Below are 22,928 nucleotides of genomic sequence, written 5' to 3'. Positions count from 1 at the left end.
GAATATATGTAATTTTGTACTTGACAAATGCCAAATATGATTAATAATTTTTGTGTAATCTCATGGGTCCCTTGTCTGGGGTCGTTTGTGGAAGGTACAGGTCTGCAGAATGCATTGATCAGCTGGCAAAGACACATGAACACATAAAACATGTTTCACTTTCCTCTTAAATGAAAGCTACTTAACACAAGATCAGGCATAGCCATGGAAAAGGAACAGGAAAGCCATCACAAATTCATATTGAAAGAAGAAATTGTAGAGAAACACTCAGAAAAGAAACCCAAAGCAGTGATGAAACCATAATGTGTTGGATTCTTGTGTGAACAGAGCTGCTCCACGACCGCTGCTCGCCTCTTCTTTTCTTCCAGCAACATTTTCCAGGCCTCCACCAAATTTTATACATGTGTGTGCCACATGCTGGTGACAGAGCTTCTGTCATTCCCTGACCTCACCTGTACTGGAACAACAACCTGGAGTGTCCCCTGGGGTAATGTGTTCACATGAAAACTCTTACATCTCCATTTACAAGGACTTGTACTACAAGGAAGCCACGGTCCTTTAATGCTTGGGTGAATACGGTCATGAGCACACCAGCTGAAAAGGTCACTTCACTTGTTAAAATCCAGTGAGAAAAATTTTGGGTGTAAATCAACAGAAATACTGAAGATCAAAAGCTAGAATTCAATCATCTATGAAGTTTAACAAGAGTAAAGAATTTAATTGTAAGTGATCATCCTGCTGAAGGCCTGCATTAATTAAGTGATTGTCCTGCCAGAGGCCTAAGATGACAGCTGATTAGTATATGTGAATGGCTACAGATACATATAAGAATATGGCAAAGTAGTGAACAAACGAACAGAAAAATGTAAACGTCTACAGCTGTTGAAAACACATTGACAAAATTTTATCTTGCAAAATCTGTTCCAGTTTTACATCCAAATTACTCACAAGCATGTTTTCATACAGTGGTACACCTTATCGCTATTTCCCTGCTCCGCTTCTCCTTCCACACCCCTAAAAGAAAGAACATAAGATTGAATTTAAATTCACAGCAGACATTTGAGACACTGTAATCTGAGCTGCAAATCCACAAATGAGTAACGACTGGTACCCCAGCACACTTGACAGCCGACCAAAAACACCTAACCTGCAGCCAACGCAGATGTGTTAACATGGTGTTTAAGCATGATGATTATACATGTGCAGGTTAGAGACATTTAAATCCTTCTTAAAGTGCCAAAGAGAAATACCCTCAGGAAAACCAATTATGTATTCAAAACAGGCTGCTTATCTGAGCACTGAAATCTGAAAATCGAGGTCTCACAGTACAGTTTGATGAACAAGGGGGAACTGCACCACGTAACCTGCCACTGAGAGCAACGCTAGCAGCCACAGGAGCCCCTGCAGTGTGCAGCCCCGCTGCGCACTTCCCAGAAACACGAGAAATCGAAGGCTTATATTTTCTTCATCTGCAATGTTCTGTAGTGACTTTCTAGACTCAAACTACAACAAGCCTTTGTAATCTACATACCCAACATAAAAAGTGTTTTTCCCCTAACCCTGTATACAAACACGTTCCTCGCTGTGAGCAATGGTGACGGCAGCAACCTTTTCGCAGGGCGAAATTTCAAATTGAAAAATTGCAAGTCTTCTGTGGAGAAATTTGATACACAGGCCTTACGCTGTATTTGTGCTTATAACATTCCTGTAAGGCATGACAGAGTCACCTGTTCATTTCATGGGTGGGAATGAGGGTCCAAAATTAAAGAAATGAAATTCAAAAAAAAAAACAGACACTCCTTTAGAGTCATGCTTGTGAGAACTGCATCAATGCCGATCCATACTGTAAGATGCCAAAGTATGTTCTCTAGAACAAGTATTTTTTCCTGTGTTCCCCCAGGAAGTCTGGAGCTGAGCAAGGATCCTGGCTCATTTTTGCAAACCCAGACATTGCTTTAAGGCAACAGCCTCCATTTTGACAAATAGCAAAAAGCAGGTCAATAATTTAAAGGATCAAGCCAGCACGACATCCTTGACTGAAAAAAGGGCAATATAACCCCCATTTTCAAGAAGGACAAAAGGGAAGAACAGGGGAATTACAGACCAGTCAGTCTCACCTCTGTTCCTGGCAAAATCCTGGAGCACATTCTCTTGGAAAGCACGCTAAGGCACATGAAAAACAATGAGGTGGTTGGTGACAGCCAACATGGCTTCACTAAGAGGAAATCCTGTCGGACCCATTTGGTGGCCTTTTATGATGGGGCTACGGAACTGATGGACGGGGCAGAGCAGTCAACAGTTTGACTCTGTCCCTCACTACATCCTTGTCTCTAAACTGGAGAGACATCGATTTGATGGATGGACCACTCGGTGGCTAAAGAATTGGCTGGATGGCAGCACGCAAAGACTTGTGGTCAACGGCTCAATGTCCAGTTGGAAACAGTAATTAGAGGTGTCCCTTAGGGATTGGCGTTGGGACCAATCTTGTTCAACATCTTTGTCAGCGACAGGGACAGTGGGATTGATACACCCTCAGCAAGTTTGCCGATAACACCAAGATGTGTGGTTCGGTTATGTCCTGGGTTCAGCTCTAGCAGTCATTTTTTCTCCATCTTAGTAGCTGGTGCAGTGCTGTGGTTTTGACTTTTAGCCTGGGAACAACGCCGATAACACCGATGTTTTTAGTTGTTGCTAAGTAATGTTTACTCCGATCAAGGACTTTCTCAGCCTCATGCTCTGCCAGGGAGGAGGGGAAGCCGGGAGGAAGCAGAGACAGGACACCTGACCCAAACTAGCCAAAGGGGTATTCCATACCACAGCACGTCATGCCCAGTATATAAACCGGGGGGAGTTACCCGGAAGGCCCAGATCACTGCTTGGGCCGGGCTGGGTATCGCTCGGCGGGTGGTGAGCAATTGTATCCTCTCCCCTTGTTATTTCCCTTATCATTATTATCATTGGTGGTAGCAGTAGTGGTTTTGTATTATACGTTAGTTACTGGACTGCTCTTATCTCAACCCGTGGGAGTTACATTCTTTTGATTCTCCTCCCCAACCCTCCGGGAGTGGGGCGAAGAAGAAGGGGGATAGTGAGCGAGTGGCTGCGTGGTTCCGAGTTACTGACTAGGCTTAAACCACAAGAAGTTGATACACTGAAGGGAAGGGAGGGGATCCAGAGGGACGTTGACACTCTTGAGAGGGCCATTGTCAACCTCAGGAAGTTCAACCAAGCCAAGTGCAAGGTCCTACACCTGGGTTGGGGCAATCACATTTTGGGCAGAGAAGAGATTCAGAGCAGCCCTGTGGAGAAGGACTTGGGGGTGTTGGTCCACGAGAAACTGAACATGATCCAGCTTCAGCGTGCGCTTGAGCTCAGAAATCCCCCGTATGCTGGGCTGCATCAAAAGAAGCGTGAGCAGCAGGTCAAAGGAGGTGATCCTGCCCCTCTACTCTGCTCTCGTGAGACCTTGCTTGGAGTACTGTGTGCAGTTCTGGTGTCCTCAACATAAAAAGGACATGGAGCTGTTGGAGCAAGTCCAGAGGAGGCCACGAGGATGATCAGGGGCTGGAGCACCTCCCGTATGAAGACAGGCTGAGAAAGTTGGGGCTGTTCAGCCTGGAGAAGAGAAGGCTGCGTGGAGACCTCAGAGCAGCTTGCAGTATCTGAAGGAGGCCTACAGGTTTGCCGGAGAGGGACTTTTCAGTAGGGCCTGTAGTGATAGGACAAGGGGTGATGAGTTTAAGCTTAAACAGGGGAAGTTCAGGTTAGAAGTTCTTTACTGTGAGGGTGGTGAGGCACTGGCACATGTTGCCCAAAGAAGTGGTAAATGCTCCATCGCTGGCAATGTTCAAGGCCAGGTTGCACAAAGCCTTGAGTGACATGGTACGGTGTGAGGCGTTCCTGCTCATGGCAGGGGTTGGAACTACATGGTCTTAAGTTCCTTTCGAACCCTAGTCATTCAATGATTCTATGGTTCTGAATCTGCAGCCTTAAGGGTTGCAGCAAACCCGCATAATCTGTGGCCAGCTCACAGAATTAAAATTCATACCACATGCTGAATGGTAAATTAACACACATATTTTTGTATTACCATGTTTCAAAACTGCCTGCAAATAAATATAAGTAAATATGAATTGTATAAATTAAGTATAGTTTCACTTTAATGTAATCTCATAACTACAGTCTCTGAAGAGACACTGTAGTTATTAGACATTACTAGGTGGAACCTGCTTGTTCTCGGGTTCACACATTACAGTTCAATACAAAAGACAGCACCCTATGCTAGAATAGGTCTCTATCTTTGGGCAGGTTATGTCTCTGTACTGCAGTGCTGTGTAGTGCTAAATCCCACTCAGCGATGTCAATAACTACACTGCTGTTAATACTGCAGAAAAAGGTTACACCTTCTTGTACCAGTGTGCCAGCTTGTTAAGAGATCAGGCACCCTGAACACTCCAGAGGAGAGAGAAAACAAGCATTAAAATTTAGATATGGAATAGAAACATCTGAAAAACTCTGGACAGAGAACAGCAGTTTTTATGAACAGACAGATGAACAGAAGAAAAGGTATAAGCAGACCCTATAGATATCGAAGACTGTCCGCCAAGTAACTTCATGAGCCTTTCATGTTTCTGCCAGCACTCTGAAACACTTTTTCTGATTATATTTCCAAAGATTTAGGCAAGTTAAGAATCAAAACTGATTCACAGCCTTTTGTATTTGCTTTTCATGCACATTTGCCTGATAATTTGGTTGCAGACGACTGTTCAATTTGGTGCAGTATTTCGTACACTGGAGACAGATTACAAGAGTAAGTGACATAGTAAGACTGCAACACCATTGCTCAAGAGGAGCCAATCTCGTCGGAGCCAATCTCGTCGGTGAGCAGATTCACTCTGTAACATTTCTGAGGGTGTAATTAACACCTACTCTGGAAGAGGCAAATCCTGAGCTTGTTAAATCTCCAATTCTATAACCAGAGAGACATCCATGAGATCACAATGCTATCCAGCATTGTGATCTCATGTTTTTCCCAGGCTCTTGCACTCAGAGCTAAGGAGTCTGACAGATTCCAGTTTGCTGCCCAACACCAATTTATCAGCACTGAACAAAACAAACTAGTGCATAGCTCACCTGCTGGCTTACACCAGAACCTCAAACTTATCACCTACATCTACCCTGAGTAGTATCACCCTCCAGCCAGCCAGACTTCTTCCACAGGTACTGCACATTTGGTTTTGTACTGACAGAACCGAGGGATTGCAGGGAGATTAGGTTATGTTACATTCCCTTTCCCTCAAAAAAGGGCTCTTGACTATCTGTCTGGAACATTAATAGTGTTCCAGTGTTGACTGTCACAAAGTCAATGAAAATGTTACATAACAGAAAATTCCCAAGAAAAACCGTAGTTCTGTTTCTGTTTTTAAACTCCCAGAATTCCCCTTTTTGGTCCTCCTGGACAAGTTACATCCATTTTTGCTCTCAGATTAAATTGCTGACACTATTTCAGGAAACATACCACAGTGTTCCTGCTGCTGCTGGTGCTTTCCCAGGTCCCTGCCCCGCTCACCCACTGCATGCCTGGTCAGTAGCACAGGAAACGTCAAGTTGACAGACCAACAGACTTTTGCCATTCTGCTGTCTTTTCAGTTTCTGTCACACAAACTCCTTTGGGAGCTCCCTGCTCCAAATGCAAATTGATTCTCAGTCAAGCTCTACAAAATCATCTCTCGCTTGCACTTCTCAACCTGTCTTGTCAATGCCATGCTTTTCGGATTATTCACAATATAATTCCATCTCCTTCTGCAATTATCATCTTCTCTATTAATCTAGTTTTAATGGCTGAAGGTCTTCCTGCAGCATGCTGCTACCTAGATGCCCTTTTTTTAAGCTTGGCAACTACATGTATTTGTCCAATGAAATATTTTTCCCAGGATTTCCAAATCTCTGATAATATTCTTCATACATATCCTTGGGTTCCAGAAAAGAAACTTCTCTCTGTTCTTTTTAAATGTAATATTTGGTGATCCTCTGGGGAAGCCCTTTGATGTGTCTTTGGATTTTATTTTGGCTAGAGGCCCAGACTCAGAATGAAGTCTTTCAGGCAATCTACCACAGCACAAGCAGTAGGAAAATAGAAGTGCTCCGTGGAGGTGGCAGCCTGGGCAGCTGTACCCACAGACTGTCCAAGTTAGAGGTGCAGTTCTCCCAGGGCAGCACAGAATCAGGGAAGGAGACAGCCTAGGTGACAGCCTCCTTAGAAAAAAGATTCTGCTCTGGGATTATGTTTATGTTAATATTGAATTTAATATCAAAAAATCTTAATGTCGTATTTTATCATTTTTGTAACAATTTAGCAAACCTCTAAAGGTGAGGCCAATCTGCTATCAGCAGGGAGAAAAGGTTATCACTTGAACAGGGACAGGAGAATGGGCACCTGGCATGTCAGACAGTCAAGCACATTGCCCAGTAGATGCCGCACTGGGAAATGCAGGCTTCAGTGTCTGCCCAGCCGTGTAACCATGCATGTGCTCCTGCTAACAGACCAGAAATCTTAATTCTGAATGACACTGCTATCACAGAAAGCATGCATGTTTTTACAGCATCATGTATACCAGACAGCGGGGAGAAAATGGAACAGACAGCTTAAAGGCTTCCTTGGAACCATCATAAATATCCATTTTCACTTTTGGCTAAAAATTTCTCTAGCTCTACTATCAGAAGTGATTTATCTTCTTTCTTTTTTCACATTATCTGTAAATAGTTTATTCCCACTAGTGTTACTGTAAGAACCATTTGTCACAGCTGTAAGAGGAGGAAGCCTGGCTAATTCCTTGATGCAGGAACCAAAATGAATTGCCCTTCTTACCCCACAAAAACCCCTTCTCATCAGTCAAGCCCTTTCTTCTGAATTAAAACGGTATTTTGAAAACCAACAGGTACCTCCAATTTGGTTTGCTCTTCACATTCTGATATTTAGGATGATATGTGCCACTGTATTTGCTACTAATTATGATGCAAGTTTGTAGAAAAGCAACTTACTTTAAAAAGTTTCATAAAGTATTGAAGTACATGGAAAAAATACTAGAACACAGCAGTACATAGTTAAACATTAAATATATTAATACCTCCCAATAATAAATGTTTGTCAACTACCAATTTAACTTGACTATCCCCCCTTCTCCTTTTTAGTTGACTCACCTTCCAGTGTGCAAACTTGTTCAAGAAGAGCATCTTTCCCAAATGCCACTGGATTCCTTTCCAGCTGGAGTCACCCAAATGTACCACTATGCATCACACACTGATTAAGAAAGATTTTATATGTAAGATACGAATGATAAATTACTGCATAAGGATATACAATCTTGGAGACCTTACTACTGGTAAGAACCCTGCTTAAGCAGTACTTTTAAACGCTGAAAAATGCCCAGTGGTCAATGCTGAGTGCCAAAGGACTGAAAAACTGAAAACTAGATAGTAAAAATTATTAAAATGAGCCTTTTTAAGGCTCAACCTATTACTAATTGGTCATGACCAGCCTGCAGAACTTCATTTGTGACACCAGTAGAACAGAAATTATAATGCTAGTTAATAATCTGAAAGAACTTTGCTACTAAAATACTGAATCATTTCTTTAATATTAAACAGTACATTTACTCTGTAAATGATGAACCAGTATTTCAGCAGAATGCAGAGTGTCAGGCAGCCAAGACTTTCCCTTAGTAAAAAAGGAACAGAAATCACTCACTGTGAATCCCACAGTCCCTTCTCCTACAAAGCTCTCTTTGAGGTCAATGGAAAATCTGGCTGTTAAAGAATCCTGAACTCTGACCTCATACAACACAAATCATATTTAGTTTTGAAAATAACCTCCCCTTCTAGGTCTGGAGAGATTTCAGGACAGGAGAAACAGGACATTTTTTTCCTATTATCCCTTCCTTGAGGTCACAATACCTGAAAGGTTCTGACTCAGCCTGGCAAACCATCTCAGCCCCCTCACCCACTGGTCTTGTTTATCACCTACTTATTTCTTCTTGTACGATTGTCCTGGGTTCAGGATATATGAGGAGTAACAAAGATCATGAATCTATTTCATGCAGTGAGAGTGAAGCAGCATTTATCATTAGGCACATCAAGCGCAGTAAAAAGGAATACTGTCAGTAAGTTTAATGTGCTTTTCTAAACTGAAGCAAAATGTAAGTGATGGTGAAAAAGGAGAGAATGAAAACTGAACAGCTTGTTTTTATCAGTCATGATATTTTAGGTGAGCAATGTCTAAAACTAGAGTGACAAAAAGTTCCAATGAAAAAAAAAAAACCAACTGATATCGCAGTAATATTCTGATAGAGGAGATCTAATGGTCAGTACTCACAAAAATAATTACGTTTTTTTATAGTACGTTTTAGTTCAGGTTAAGACCCAACACAAAAGAGATTGTCACCTCTATGTTAGAATACAGAACCTGGTTGACTTGAACTTTAAAAAATTTCAGTCAACTGAATCACATTGGATTGGCAGTGCTGAATTCAGTGTCATAGGGAGGAATGACAGCGCTGGGTTAGACTTTGCATAGCTCCTGTACGTGACAGCAAGACCAGCCCACTTCCAAGGCAACCTCTTCCCATTCTGCATGTTCTATCACCTCCATGGCTCTTCACAGCCAGCATCCTCATGGAGACCCTCAAGGACACCATTACATACTGCTTGATACACCCAGGGCAAGAGCAAACAGAGGTGTGATTGAGACAGCATTTCACAAGGTAAACATTTCTCCATTGAGTAAACCCTACTCTCCTAAAAAAAAAAAAACCTCTTTTAGGAGGCTTGGGGACCAATCATTTTGATTTTTAAACTGAAAGAAACAGTGCCTGAAGCTGAGGAGCTGGGCCAGGAGGTTCTGGTGAGGAGATATTTGTGTGTCATCTGAGAAAGAAGGTGGTATCTACAGTGTTTGAGAATATCCATCACTCAAGCATAAGATTTTGCCATGACACTGAAGATGTTTGGAGCTGCTAAGCATACTTATTGGGCTTGCATATGACTCTAAATGTACATTTCATTCTTATGAATAGCATGTTCAAAAATATTACTTCCAAACTCCAGTTGTGTTTTCCTATTATTTTTGCCTACTAGTTTTCTGTATAGTTTTCTGTATCTATTAAAATAGCAGGCTGCAACTCTTACATAGCTACAAAGTTGTACTTGACCACAATATTTAAATGACTCTAGATTTGTTGTGTTAAATTTACTTCAGATCAAATAGCCATTCTATTTCCACATTCAACTTGTCTTGAGTCTTTTCCTTTTTTTTTTTTCCCCTTCTAAAATTTTTAGTTTTAAGTCAGTCCTTCATTCTACATGTAATTTTATAGCTTTAGAAAAATTTCCTATGGTCTCATTCCCATTCTGTTCAAAATATTAACTTTTACTTAACATGGTATGAGAGAAATTTAACAACTCATTCTCTTCTAACAGTCAGTTATAGATAATTAATCTTAGTCCAATGAGTTCTGAAGTGTCCCTGAGCTCATCAGTAGATCCTTACTAGACATCTAAACTAGGGCTGGGAATACATGAAGTAAGTGCTTCAAACAGAATAAAGGCTGGCCAGAATATTTTGTGCTTCAACCAAATCCAAGTAGTTCAATTTTAGCTTAGAGAAAGACCAAGCACAGACAAAGTCAGAGCTGTTCTAAGCCGTCAGACCAGGTCTGGCAGTACTAGAGTGAAATGCCAGTGTCACCTTACAGCCACATAAAGGACACAGCTTGTGCCCATGTGCTTTGCTCCATCAGCCTCCACTCATGGAGCTGGGGTTTCCTCAAGGTTCCCACTGCCCTCCTAGAGGAAGGGCGGTTTCGTTACTCTCTTTCGCACCTCAGTGTACAGGTGTGATTTCACACAGATGTAAAGAAACTGTCCCGTGCCCTACAGATGAGATGATTTCCCCAGGGTGAAATAGGTCTTTGCCCCCCTCTTTCTTTCCTTCATAAACATACTTTTTCTCCAACACTCACAGCCCTCACACTACAGAGCTCCTTCAGAAAATGCACTACCTCAGCCCTGCTGCACTCCCATGGCCAGTGTCTCGTACCTGACCCTAGCAGAGCTGGCCCAGAGCCCAGAGCAGCAGCCAGGCCTGTGACAGGCTGGGACCACTGGGACCTGCTGGAAGCATGGTGGGACGTGCCCCCGCTGTTGTACCATGGGCAGAGCCCCACACAAGGGCAGCCTTTACCTCGAGTTTGGACGAAAACTCAAAAGAAAATTTGGGTTTTTAAAGACATATTCATGAACTTTCCTGCTTCTGCCCTGTGACCATCTGAGACTTCATGCAAAATACTCTGAAAAAGGTTAGTTTAAAGTATACCCTCAAATATCAACTTTAACAACTGCACTGATTATAATTCATTAGGGGTAAATTACTGTATGAGAAATACAAGGAGATACAAATAAAGCATCATGTGACTTGTGCTCACTACACAGTGAGTTACAGTGCTTCGAGAAATGATGATGAAATGAGAATAGTGAGATAACATTATTTCTGGAATGAAAATATAGGCACTTTTAGATGCAATTCACTTTTTTCCTGCATCTGACAGCATTTTGAGCTGACATCTTCCAGATACTGAAGATGAAAAGTGATTTTTATCTTTGTGTGAATCAAAAAAATGTAGGTTTGTCTTTTAAATTTGAACACTCTGTGATAACAGGGGTGTAGGTATATGAAATAAAGTTAACTCAAGACCCCTATTCCTTCCCAAGAGAGCAGAAAAACACTCTCAGAAAATGTAGTGTGCACGTTTCAATTAGGTGTAAGCCAGGACAGAATTGAGGATATTGCCCGTTTTGATTCCTTAAACAAAACCACCATTAAGTCAAAACGTGCTCTGTGTAGTTTGTGTGATTCTATACGATCATGAGCTGACTGGCTTTACCTTGCATGCAGACCTGCACAAGAGTGCCCCTTGCGTTGTCCCAGGGTGAACTGCTGGCTTCAGCAGTCTGCCTCATGCAGCAGGTGTGGATGGAAAGGATGCTCCCGTTTCCATCCTCAATAGGGAAATTTTTCCTCGGAAAAAATTTCTGTCACATTTTTGTTTTCAATTATATAGACTAAGCCTGAGGTCTGGCATCAGCTGGAGGGTTGAAAGGTGAGACTGAGGTTCAACAGCACGTGTAGCCTGTTTTTATCTCTTCAGGGAAAAAAAATAATTAAGTGCAGTAGCCCTGCCTTCAGCTTCACAGGCAGCATTGGAGCACCACAACCGAGCAGTGGAGAACACCGAGGACTTCAAAAATCCGCAGCAGTGAGTGCCCGGTGACACCATCTTGGTAAGCCTGTCACTTCTGTGTGCTCTTCAGAATATATGCAACTAAAAGCCTATTGTTGAATATTAAATACAGTTAAAAAATTATACTACTCACATTATGTAACTACATTAACTCAGTCAGCCCCAGCATAAACAAGTCTTCCAAATAAATACTTTCATGCTGCAGAAAGCACTGCTTTGGTAATTAATGAATTTGTTGGTCCTTATTTTAAATGCTGAGCCATAACACTTGCAGCTTTGTGCTCGCCATTATTTCCTACTTCTCCTTCAGCCACCTCCATAAAGAATTTTATTGGCTATATCAGTAAGCAGTAATCTCCATTATAATTACCAGTTTCAAATTTCAGAAAACTTCTCATGTCTCAGCTACAACTAATTTTGCTCCCTAAGCATGTGTATCAAACACTCAGTCTTGTCCTTAAAAAGGATAGAGTTGGATGATCAAATGTCCTGTTACACACAGCAGAAGCCAACTCAGCAAACACTGTGTGCTTCAGAAATTATTATTCCATTTATAGTAACTACAATTAAATTTTACCTGTATGAAATTTCATGAGGTAACCTCACAGCCAAAGAAAATATTTCTGTGCTGCACATGGCACATTAGACTGCTCTCCATAATGTTTGCTTACATATCTAATCACACAAGAAACTAAGTTCTTCTGAATTCAACTGGATTTTATACGGGCTGGTTGTTAACGGAACTAGACTTACTCTAAAAGCAAGAAGGAGGGAGTTAAATGTGTTTAACATACAGAAGCTTTAAACTCTATCAAGAATGATTTTGGCATCCAGGAACCTGATTTTGGAAACCTCTTTGCCTCCCTGAGCCTACCAAGCTAAGCTGGTTTCGAAAACAGAACTGTGTCAGCTTGACAGTTTTGATAACGCTGCTCTGACTCCCTTCAGCATCTCATTCCCTCATCATCCATTCAGAAACTTCACAACATTAAAATCAAAGAAAACAAGACTTCAGCAACAGTTAATATATTCACAAAACGGTACAAGAACAATGTCTAAAGACAATTATCTACCCCAGGAGTGCCAGGCAAGGAGCCTGTAAATCATGCAGATGTCTTGGCACACATGTTCCGCAGACACCAAATGGAATATATTGGTCAAAGAAGAGATAGCAGAGTCTTACAGGGCTGGAAGATAAAGGCATCATTTTCACTACCAGATTCTCTCTCACAGTTTCATGATTTTTATAATAAAAGTTACATTATTTTCAGACTGAAATAATTAATCTCAGTACGTATTGAAATATACATATAGGATACTATATGTAGGATAAGATACTATACTATAAAATATTGTATTCTATACTCTTACATATAGGATACTATTTGTTTCCCAAAGACAACAGGTCAAACTTTAAAATTCTGCATTTCTCAGGGTCTGCTAAGCTAGCCAAAGGTTTCCAGGAATTCCAAGCAAGCCAAGCTCAAATGAGCACACTACTTTATGGGTGAGGGGAGGACATACAGAAGAGACTGGAGGTCCTTGCCATCTTACATGACTCTTCTGAGGTACAGAGGAGATAGGCAGTAAGCCCCTGGAATCCAAACAGATCTAAGAAAATATATTTCAAAAAAACTGAAAGGAAGCTTTTTTTATTATTATCATTACTATTGGAAGCTGTGGAAGTGTTTTTTCCTCAAATGGTTCCTGCATTATCATCTACCAGATAAATCTACTCAGTCAGCTATGGAAATGCTGTCAGGATGCAGGGTTAGTGAAAAAAGCAAGGGAGGATAGGTATATTGAAACAATGGACTGCATTTGGTGTCCTCTAACTTCTATGCTTATTTATAACAAAACCCAATAATGTACCGCATGGTTAATTAAAAATATACTGCCCAGAGTGAAAAAAACCCAACAACATGCTACAGTCTATTAAATGAAATGATGATTCTGACTTATAATTGCTTTATAGACCACTGAATTAGAAAGTGGGGAGAAAAGATTTGTCACAGGGGACATTTGAGATCATTAGCAAAAGTTTAATTATTGGAAGGTTTTATCTCTGAAGGCCAAGTCCATTGCTGTACTTATGTGAGCTTCTACTTTTTTCCTGTATTATAAAGAACAGCCATCACCAACCCCACCTCCACCTGACCCCCTTCAAGTATTTTATGTCCTTTTAACCACCTTCATGAGATGAATGTTATCTTCTGTGCTCTCAATTCAGGAAAGCGCTTAACTATATCTTAAGTCTCACTGCACAAGTCTTCAGCTGACATATATCACACATATGGAGCTTCAGCATCCACCTCAGTGGGACTCAAGTGCCTTTTCAGTGGATTGCTGAGCCAGGTTATTAAAAAGAAATAAAAAAAAAACCCCAACTATTATGCTGTGGGTGAGCACATGTACATAATACAACCAGATCTCTAAACAGGAAGCACACTATTTAATTTCAGGCATAACAACAGGAAAGGTGCAAGATGTGAAGCCAGCACTGTGCAGCCCTAGGATAGCTAGAACACTAGAACAGTGTTATGGATTATCCCACTTAGAGAGTGAAGAAATCTGGATCTGTTTAGTACATATTTTCAGAGTTCTACAGAACATATTTCAAGAACACAGAACAGCCTCATTCCTCCATTACCTAAAATATTCCCTGGATCCAAGTCTAATGGAGGGTGTCCTGCCACGGGTTGGAACCAGATGATCTCTAATGTCCCTTCCAACCTAAACCAATCTGTGATTCTATGACACTGGCCCTTTCCTCCTTTTAGCTGCAATCACTTTCCATTTTTCCCTGTAGCAGGGAACATCCACTTTCTTCCCCAGATCCTCAAAGCACATTTGAACTGGCTTTCCTTCCTGTAGAGTCTGAGAATTGCAAATACATTGTAATATCTGGCCATTGCCAGTCATTGATCAGCACTGAGAAGCGGATTTGGCACAACTTAAGATCTGCAGGAGACAAAGGTCATAATTTCAATTATAATCCTCATTATTTACCACAATTAAATGAATTCACTAATAATGCCAAAGCTCAAGCTGTTTGACATAACTAATTAAGCAATAACAGATTATTGCAGCCTTTAGCACTGCACTGCTTCTCAGGCTTCTGGTATTTTATATTTCAGATAGCTGTTTCCATAGCAGACTTATAGCAAGTACAAACAAAGCAGGGGAACTGGTAGCATCTGAAACACCTGCCAGTGGAGGCAGACACACCATACAGGATGTAGACGTATAGCCCAAGACAAGGCAAGGTTTTCCTTTTCCACAAACAAACAACAAAACACTCATGGTATGATGACAAACACAAGTAGTTTTGAAATACTCACCATGTTCTGCTGATAGACAAACTGGAGAGCAAAATGTTTTATACAGAGGAGGTAAGAATGCAGTCCCAGCTGCCCTCTCCTATCGGTTTTAGCACGCAGATACTTCAGTCCATAGCCCTAAAAGATGATCAATTCCTTATGACTTCAAATAGAGTTACAGTATTTATTGCATAAAGCAAAGGAAATGAATCACTTTGTTGTTGTTTTGATATTATGAATTAGTTAGCATAGGAAAGCCTAAATACCCTTGAGCTGAATGACTTCAAGGCCCACAGAAACCAATTCCTGCTGAAGCCCGGCACTGATGCCAACCCCTGCCCTCCTCCCTGCTCTGTCCTGAGGGATACAAGGGAGATGAAGGCCCCCAGGCACTTGGAGCCTGTTGGCCAGGGAGCATGGCTGAGAGCACAGAAGAGCTGGGGCAGCTGCTCCTCACAGCACACATCAGGGCAGGCTGTCCGAGCGTCCCATGCAGGGCTGCCAGGAGACACTGTTGGCCAAAGAGCATTGTGACCATTGATGTCATCTAAGTGTTCTGGACATACTAGTCCAGGCTCAGAAAACAGACTGTAAGCTCTTCAGGACAGGGACCATCTGTCTGTACTCCACTTAGAATGGAGGGCTGCTTCTTTTTCACTGAGTTGTTAGGGCACTGCTGCAGTAAAGCAGGCTAAGTAAACACAAACATCACACTTTCAGGGCTTGAAAACCAATGACTCGCACTAGCAATGCAGGGCACACTGTGCTCCCCGAATACAGCACACACAGCTTAGTGCACTGCTGCTCCCAAACCCACCCACTGACTTGCATCCTTCAGGACTGCATCACGCTGTCTGTTTTAGTACATTTCTTTTACGTATGAAAAGGGGGGAAAAACAGCAAGTCACTCTCCCAGGTATAAACAAGTCATTAAACCCCATAAAATATCAGACAAAAAGTGCAACTTCTGTTAGGAATATCTTCTTGAAGTTTTTTGTTTCCCAGACAATTCATAGAGGCACACTAAGTATTCAAACTCTACAAACATACAGCCCATTAAGACAGTGCTCCAGAAGAAAACCCCAAACCTAAAAGCCACTGAACAGAATCACAGGGATGAGAAATCTGGGGGTCCTTAAATAAAAACCTGATGTTGATTGAGATAAGGACCTTTCCTACCCTTTCTTATGCCTTTTTTCTTTGGCTCAGAATTTCATTAGAACTTCTACGGTCTCTTGTTTGGCAAGTGACTTGATGGCAAAGCTTCTGCTGACACACAAAGAAAACCGACTGGTCACTATATCTCATCTTCTTGTAGGGAGGCAGACACACACTTATTCAGCAAACCCTGCATAACCTCTGTTCTGCCTTTGACCTACAATAAATGGTTGGATTAGCTGGGAGGTCAAAAAAGTTGGAAAAGAATAGCTCAAATGAGGAAAATCATTAAGTTCTAATTACACCAGGGTTGGAGCCGGTAATTTTTCATTGATATGGCAATGAACAGTCCATAGACCATAGCTGTGTCTTTCCCACTAATTCATTACAATTCTAGGAACTGCCTACAAAATACGTTTCCTTAAAGTACCCTTTGGTTCTCCAATGGAGCCACAGAGGAATTCTTCAGCTGTGAAGCACATGAGACAAGAATATAGTTGTTGTATATTTCTAAAAACGAGAAGAGTGTTAACACTGAACCAGATAGGATAGTTTCCATCCTGGCTGCGATTCAAGTGGTAGAGTGTAAGACTGCACAGCTCTGGACAGCTTATAGCATTGATTTGCACAGGCTCCATTCCTCCAGCCTGGTGAATTTTGAAACTTCTTTTATCAGAGATTTGCATCTTAGTAGTGAACATGAGCCAATCTGGCAACTGCAGCCTAGCCTCACACTTAGGAGACTAGCTTGAAACTGAAGCAGAAAAAAAACTTTTAAAGACTTTTAAAGACTAGAGCATGCTCATCACATATAAGCCAAAGGTTCATCTGTACTTAGCGATAACGTAGTAAAGAAGTGTCCTGAGTTCAGCTGTAGCAGTTATTGTCCTCCTTCCTAGTAGCTTGTGCAGTGCTCTGTTTTTGACTTTAGTCTGAGAACAGTGCTGATAACACGCCAATGTTTTAGCTGCTGCTAAGTAATGCTTACTCCAATCAAGGACTTTTCAGTCTCTCATGCTCTGCCAGTGAGGAGGGGAATAAGAAGCTGGGAGGAAGCAGAGACAGGACATCTGACCCAAACCAGCCAAAGGGGTATTCCATACCACAGCACGTCATGCCCAGTACAGAAACTGGGGGGAGTTACCCGGAAGGCCCAGATTGCTGCTCAGGTCGGGCTCAGTATCAGTTGGTGTGTGGTGAGCAACTGCATAGTGCATCACTTGTGTTTATTGTTCTCTTTTTCTTTTTCCCTTTTAGTTTTATATTCTCTCCCCTTGTTCTTTCCCTTATCGTTATTATTATTGGTGGTAATAGTAGTAGTTTTGTATGGTACCTTAGTTACTGGACTGTTCTTATCTCAACCTGTGAGGTTTACATTCTTTAGATTCTCCTCCCCATCCCTCTGGGAGTGGGGGGGAGGAAAGGAGTGAGTGAGCAAGAGGCTGCGTGGTTCTGAGTTACTGGCTGGGCTTAAACCATGACAAGAAGCTAAATGCCCTACTCTTTGTGCTGAACTGGAGGAACTAGAACTGCCAGGCCCTGGACGCTGAGCAGCTCTGATGTGCATCCTTGGATCAGCCTGTTGGGAAAGGAGCTGCACAAGAAGGACTGGGACAAGGTTTGATGGGGCCTCCCTACACTCATTGATGAGTTGCTATCAAAATTCAGTGCCTGAGCTCTAAGGTACAGTTAAGTACTAGGTCATTTTATTATCAAGTATGCTTTCCCCATGGTGTTCCTGGGTTTGTCCGCAGCTCAAATACATGAGCTACCTGCGGGCATGATGGTGCCTAGTTATTTTCATCGGTTAATGCTTTAGAATATACACCCATAACGCTTCAAAAAATCTTGTTATAAATGTGTATTGGTATTCAAAATAATACATATTCACTGATACTTAAACATATTAAGCAGAAATGAATGTGGGCTATTTCCAAATACGGGATTGTTCTACAAAGCCTAAGCCACTTTTTTCAGCCTTAGGTGTTATGTCAGCCACAGAATTCTGTGACAATGCTGGAATTTCAAACTTTCCTGAAAAACTACCTTTCCAAGTATTCTGTACCCTTCAAATGCAATGTGGTGTACAGTAATTTATAGCTGCTCTGGTTTAGGTTAGATTGACAGACCTAACCTATTTTTGTCACTTTCTTTACAGAGCTGCACTGCACTAGTTGTGCAGGCTATACAAACTCACCGTAAAACTCTGCTCCATATTGTTTTCTAATAAGATTCAAGATATACTCCAATTATTTATGTTCCCTGATACTACAGATGGAACTGTTTGAAGATGCTGGCTTCCAGCTGTAAGGGAAGAAGAGTAAAAGAGAGGGAAGCACATTATACCAATCTGAGCCAGCTAGCACAGCCTCCTGCCTGGCTGGAGGCACGGCTTCTGGCTCACAGCATCACATGCAGCATTCTGTAAATGGGCTCAAAGGAGGAGGAAAAAAAAAAAGAGAGCTGCCCTTAAATGTCAGTTAGCCTGCAGACAGCAAGAGGCTCAGATCTGCTGCACCTCATATGAAACATGTCAAATTAGGCAAGAGAAGAGGTTGACTTTATTTATTGAACATAAGAAACTAGAGGTAAAAACTAGAGGAAATAAATTCATTGGTATGCGAATTGTGTGGGTGTTTCTTTGATTTGTTCCAAATGATCAGTGTAGGATGACAGTTAATAACTGCATATTGTCCACAAAAGTATAGGGCTTAATAAGGCCCATCTTCCATGTGTTCAAGTTCACTAGGAGTGGTAGTGGAAGAAATAAAACTCAGACCTTACTTATTCAATAACCTCTCCTAGCCTTATGTATGTTTAAAACGAGCTCCGGAGGGTATAAGACAGACAAATGAGCAGTTTTTCCCCCCAGATATGACTGGCCAGTAATGATGGCAGTACAACAAAAGGGAATCCAGCCAGCTTCTCTGTTTCAAATGCATGAATGGTTTTTGAGGACATCTTCATCTTGTCAAAACAGTCAAACAGCTAACTCCAGTCAAGCAAGGGCTCTGACTCACAGTGGGTCACACATTCTCAGTAGTGCGTTTCAGTACAGTGGTGGAATAGACTGTTTTGTTGCAGCTGAAGTCTATATTCAGCAGGTTTAATAGCAGAAGAGAGAAAATTCAAACACTGTCGCCAGCTAGGTGTCTTGGGGGACTTGAAATGACAGAAAATCAATTCATCCCTTGGAAAAAAAATACTCCTGTAAGCTGCCTTCCTGTTTTGTTCCAAGTGAAGATAATACTGATGTTGATAACACCCACTAGGTCGACATAATCTAATAATTTGTACCCAGTTGGAAATGGCACCTTAGCAAACAAAACGCATTAACCACCAAATGACAAAACCATTACAAACTGCTGACACCATCAATTTAAATTTGAGGCCTAGCATTCTAGGCCAAAAAGCCCAAAATGCTGATGAAAAGCACCACAGAACTCCCTTCTATTAAGAATTCAGCTTGTATATACAAATCCATGGCTGTGAAAAATGTGACAGTTCTGATCTGGGACCATCTGTTTTTGCTTGCTCAGCAGCAAAAATTGTTCCAGCAAAACACAGGATGATCTCCTCTTCTCCAGCATGGGAATTTTTACTTTTTATCCTTAATCTGAATAATTCAAGTAGTTCCCAGGGAATTAGTATCAAACCACTCTTTTGCAGAATAGAGGCTACACTTCTCTATGCACTGCCTCCAAGGCTTGAGACTGGTTGTACCCATCAGAGAGATCATCTCTAATGCTACTCACTTCGACGAACTTTAAAAATTAGAAGAATGTTGGAATATTGTGGAATGCAATCAGAAAGTCATCTCACCCCAGTAGGCACAGGTGTACTTGAACTGTGTCCCAATCTACTAAAGTTGCTTCCCAAGTTCCCACATCCTTTTAAATTACATTCTCCCCTACTTAGACAATCCTTGTTCTATGTTCATATCTTCTACTTACAAAAAAAAGACCCAAATGACACTAATTTGCAGTTCAGTCAAGAAGTGAAGCAAATACTGGGGGGGAAAAAAAATCCAAAAGAAATTTAAATAAAACACCGCCTTAATCCTGCCTCTAGCAGCCAGTACTACAATTCTCCTTTCTAGAAGAGCTGTGTTACAATTTCATAGACTCTACTGTACCTATTTAGAAAACAGTTTATATTGGTTGATGCTCTTTGGGCTCCATAACAACTTGCCTTAGATTGTCCCACCTAGTATTTGAACCATTTGCAGGCAGACTCTTATTTGGCAAGATAAGCAGCAGAAAAACATTGTGTACCTGAAAGTTTTAAAGTAGGACCAACAGCAAAAATGAACGTAGTTAAGAAGAGTTTCTGAGGGGTTTAATTCTAATACCTCTATTTGGTAGAAAGGGTTGAATACAAGGTAATTCAAATAAATAAAGGGGCCCACTATCTATTTCTTGAACACAGGAAAATTTGATTTAGCACCTTTTCCTGTTGCTTTCCCAGTGATGTTAAGGTTCCAGTTCTCCCTACACTGCCCATCTAAGGTTGTTCCTTAAGACATAAAGATTCACTTTCCCATGGAAAGCAAAGTGCCTAAATCAATCTTAGTCCTTTTGTATCACCTCAAGCAGCTGCAGAGCTGGCACTGGAGTGTCAGGGGAAAGGTGCCCTGAGGGACTGATGCCGTTCTATTCACCTGTGAAAAGCAAAAAGGAGATAATGTGAACATGAACAATAGCTTGCGAAAGGGAGAGCAAGAACTAGAACTTAAAAGAAGCAGCGATGGAATTGTTTTCCTTCACTTCAACAATGTTTACATACCCTATCTGAAGGATTCAGCCACATATTTCTTCACCCATTCTTCCTTTAAGTGGGAAGGATGTTTTGCTCTCTTAATTTAACTGGGGTCAAAATTACCACCTCTGGTGGTCAAGTGAAAGATAGTGTTCGCAGAATTAATTGCTCTGTCCTCTCCATGAAAAAAGGTTCCGTAATTCTACATGTCCTTTCATTTTTGTTCATGGAGTTCGGTTGGGTTTTTTGGGGGGCTATTTTTTCTTTTTCTGCAAAGAATAGATTTTCTACACTCTTATTAAAACTTTCCATCGTGAGAAAGGCTACCATTTTCTGTAGTTTCAGCCTTAAAAAAAAAAAAATAACATTGAAGCAAAAGCGAAAAACAAAACCAAAACCCCAAAAGCCCAAAACCAAAAACCAACAACTCCAAATGCCAATATAAATGCTTAAGAACTGATCTTACCATTTTCACTGAGACAACTGCAGGAAAACAAGGATTAATATAAGGAATTTTTCTTTTTCTATAGACCTCTTAGACATTAAATCATTGATGATATTATTATTATAATTATCTTTTCATTCCTATTTTGCCTACAGAAGAACAACAGTGGTAAGGAACAGCCTGCTCTTTAGTATATCTGAACTCTAGTATATCTGAACGTCTTCATCTTTTTAACATGTCCTTGCTACAGAAATCATGAGAGCAATAGGGAAAATACCAAGCATGTTTTCAGAGAAAATCCTTGTATTTTCCATCAAGAGGCAGTGAAGTTCAAAATTAATTCTTAATTAAATTTTAGGCGATGTTGAGAGAGGTCAAATGTACCATTACTGTTACGAACACCAGTGGTTTTGTTCAGTTAGAAAGCTACAAATCTTTTTTAGCCATCTTTGCCTGCATTTTGCAAGCTATTAATGCATCATTTTGTCATGTGTAGAATATTATTCATCTGAGGACCATCACATCATGAAAAGACATTAAATGTGCTCTCGTTATGGACATGGTGATTATTATAAATCCTTATTTTCAGGCCTTCGGATAAAACTTTAGGAGATGCATTTTATTAAACCATGCAGCAGCCAAAGGTTTCTCTGGAACCAAGAAGTGTAATCATGTAATGACAATACTGGTATCTCTGAGTGAAATGGAAAATTCATTTTCAGATTCTTTTGATCATTTTGCATTGCGTGAGGCTAAGTGTTGTCATATATTACAGGTTCTCATATATTAAAGACAGTAAAGAAAGAATCATGGTCATTCATTAGGAGTATCCAGTTTTTTCACAAGCCACTGAAAAAACTCTTCTTTGTCTATCTCTCTATGAATTCATCTATTTGCATTTGAAGAGAATAACTTGAGCAGTGTGTGTAATGGGAGGCTGTGAGTAGAACCTTTTTTCTTCTCTGCAATCTTAGAGACCCTTGTAGTGCCCACAGCATCTCTTTCAGTCTTTGCTGCATTTAATCCCACAACACCTTCAGAGATGAAAGAAATAATATCCTGTTGATGGGGTAGTGAAGCACAGACCTCATGCAGCACACTGAGACACCTTCTCTCTGGCATCAGAGCTAGGTATCTAAACACCTCCTGAGAGATGACTCTAAGTGGCCCAAGGTGACACAGGAAGTCTACCAGAAAGCAGAATGTTAAACCCAGATCCCCTAAGCCCTAGTCTAGGGCCTCACCACTTCCCTGTCCTGAAGCTTCACTCTGTTTCTAAAAATAAAAGTAATTTATGAAGGTCTGCTATTTTCATGTCTATTCCTCGGCCTAGTTGTTGTCATTTAGGACCTGGAATACCAGAGTCAGTGATCACAGTGCAACACAGAAAAGAAAATTCTATTATGTCAGTGCCAAACTAATTTTAAATCCACTGCTCCGTGACTGGGAGCACAAATCAAGGGCTGCCTATGTGGGGAACAAGACTGGCTGTGACCAGGAAGTATTGTCAGGGTAAAAGAAACTGCGTTATTGGAGAGAAAACTCTGGTTGTTCCCTTGAACCAAACTTCGAACTTTAGTGTTTACTCACAGCTGCTGCCCTGCTCCACCACACTCCCCCAGCAGAGAAATACCGCACGGCTGCAGACAGCCTGCCCCATCTGCCAGCAGTGCTACTCATGCGCCTACCTTTGAAGGTCATCCTTCAAAGCTGTAAAAAAATAGTGACATTGATGCATCGAAACTGACACTGACTCCTAGACTTTTCAGGGCACCTTCCCGAGATCTGTAAGGAAAAATAATATGCTTTAATTAGGGATAAATTGGTTTTTAGGACTACTGCGTACCTTCATTTGAAATCACTGCAAACAGCTCAAGCAGATTACTGAAGCTGGGAGCTATTTAGTTATTACCGCAACTGTAAAAAGAACTAGAACAGTGTTATCGAGTATCC

General features: G+C 41.2%; 1 long non-coding RNA gene across 3 annotated transcripts in view; it reads right to left on the bottom strand.

Annotated features, from left to right (window-relative positions):
- LOC115601283 overlaps positions 1–22,928 on the bottom strand; it is a 136,857-nt gene that overhangs the window by 35,786 nt on the left and 78,143 nt on the right. For 2 of the 3 annotated variants that reach the window (XR_003989295.2, XR_003989293.1), the window contains exons 3-7: positions 22,664–22,760; positions 20,359–20,432; positions 14,636–14,752; positions 7,201–7,300; positions 949–1,014 (exon numbers count right to left, since the gene is read on the bottom strand). This is a non-coding gene — a long non-coding RNA (uncharacterized LOC115601283). The remainder of the gene's footprint in view (positions 1–948; positions 1,015–7,200; positions 7,301–14,635; positions 14,753–20,358; positions 20,433–22,663; positions 22,761–22,928) is intronic. The other variant, XR_003989294.1, reaches the window with a different exon arrangement.

The sequence above is a fragment of the Strigops habroptila genome, chromosome Z (assembly GCF_004027225.2).
Source record: "Strigops habroptila isolate Jane chromosome Z, bStrHab1.2.pri, whole genome shotgun sequence".
Classification (NCBI taxonomy): Eukaryota; Metazoa; Chordata; class Aves; order Psittaciformes; family Psittacidae; genus Strigops; species Strigops habroptila.
This window is presented reverse-complemented; position numbering and strand designations above follow the sequence as displayed.